Source organism: Suricata suricatta, chromosome 4 (genome assembly GCF_006229205.1).
Source record: "Suricata suricatta isolate VVHF042 chromosome 4, meerkat_22Aug2017_6uvM2_HiC, whole genome shotgun sequence".
Taxonomy (NCBI): Eukaryota; Metazoa; Chordata; class Mammalia; order Carnivora; family Herpestidae; genus Suricata; species Suricata suricatta.
The window spans coordinates 78544025-78545846 of NC_043703.1; the positions used below are offsets into that span (position 1 = coordinate 78544025).

General features: G+C 48.8%; 1 protein-coding gene across 2 annotated transcripts in view; it reads right to left on the reverse strand.

Annotated features, from left to right (window-relative positions):
- The window catches only part of IMP4 (IMP U3 small nucleolar ribonucleoprotein 4), a 13277-nt gene that overhangs the window by 4116 nt on the left and 7339 nt on the right, over positions 1 to 1822 (reverse strand). The window lies entirely within an intron of this gene.

A 1822-nucleotide genomic window follows, 5' to 3' on the forward strand; every position in this document is an offset into this window, starting at 1 on the left:
GGTTGCTACACCCTGCTGCAAGTTCGGCCTTTGTTGCATCACCTGTTCTCTGATTGGCCCTTCATTCTTAACCCATGCTCACCCTATCTCGCCTGAGCCGATACTTTCCCACCCCTCAAGACTCTTGCCTGCAGGGTAGGCTATGGGGTGGGTGGAGGGGAGGTCACAGGGCTGATTCCCGTGAAATTTCGCTCTTACATTCCCCCCTTTTTCTTTTGTGACTGTTTTAATCATAAAACAGCCGTCTCGGCCTCGTTCAGTCCTACGGCCTGATATTGTTGCCTTAACATAAGGATCTGCACCGCGCTGACACGTTCCCCGACAAAAGCCACCAACCGATTTATTATGCAGGGGCCAAAGGTCAAGAGTAAAATTAGGATAACTATAGGACCTAGCAGGGTAGATATTAAGGTAGTAAACCAGGGTGATTTATTAAACCAGCTTTCGAACCACCCCTGTTGGGCTTTTCGATCTTTCTCTCTCTCTGAAAGTCTCTCCCTCAGTTTGGCCATGGAGTCTCTAACGACTCCTGAATGGTCAGAGTAGAAACAGCACTCCTCGTTTAAGGCAGCACATAGGCCTCCTTGCTGGAGAAAGAGCAAATCTAATCCTCTCCGGTTTTGTAAGACTACCTCTGATAGGGAGGTTAGGGATTTTTCAAGGTGGGTTATTGACTGTTCAAGCATCTTTAGGTCCTCATCTATGGAGACCCGTAGGGCCTCATAGTTTTGGGACCCGTGCACCAAGGCTGTCGTGCTTGTCCCTATACCGGCGACCACCCCTAAACTTAACAAGACGGCCAAGGTTATGGATACTGGTTCCCTTTTATAGAGGTGGGAGCGGGCTATGAACGTATCTTCAAAAGAACTAGCTTTGTAATACGTGATTTTAGGCAAGATCTGCACCATAATACAATAATCTCTTGACTGGTTGAAAGCAGAGGACACACAGGGAGTCAAGCCGGTATTACATGCCCACCACCCACTATGGGGAACCAGGTACTTATTATTATTGGTGGAGCTGGTCGGGATGGAGAGAGGGTTGTCTGTGGTCTGGTTGCACAGAGACCGATAGTCTGGAGGAACTTTTCCTATGCATGTGCCTTTTCCGAACACCTCGGTCAAGGTGATTTTTCCTGTAGTTCCCCAGGCACAAGATGAGTGGGAGCCGGTTAAGTTATACTGCCCGGGGAAAGCTATTCCCTGATAATATGGTGGACTGGAAGACAAACAAAGCCAGCACGACTCCGTTGAGCCAGGGCTCGTTTGGTTTAAGGCCAGATAAGCTCCTTTTACCAGGTTATATAACCGCTGTACAGGGTTAGGGTTTGTGGGGGTCACGGAAGAGGAGGGTGGAGAAAAACGGGAAGAGGGAGGGGAAACTACAGGGGATGGAATAGAGCGGAGCGGCTTTTGAGTCTGGGGAGAGGGAACAACCTGCGGTTTGTTGTTTTGGGGCAGTCGAGATAGCACTTGGTTCGGGCCTATATTAGCTACAATGATAGGGCGTACGACGAGTCGTATAGTAAAAAGGGCTCCTGGGAGGCCCGATTGCCCTGAAGTATACATACGTAGTCCCCATGAGTTGCCAGCTTCCCATCGGCAGTCAGATTTTCCTTTTTCTGTAAAGGAAATAACTATTGGGTTGCATTTTTGGTTATGGCTGCAACGCATTGCATTTTGTTTTGTTGCCGTCAAGTAATCTTTAGGCCTTGTGTCTGCCCTGCGGATGGTGATTAAGTCATCTTTAACAGGTGGAGACCACCAAATGTCCCCGGTGCTGACACATGCCCAAGCTGCGCAGAAATAGTAGTCATTTCCTC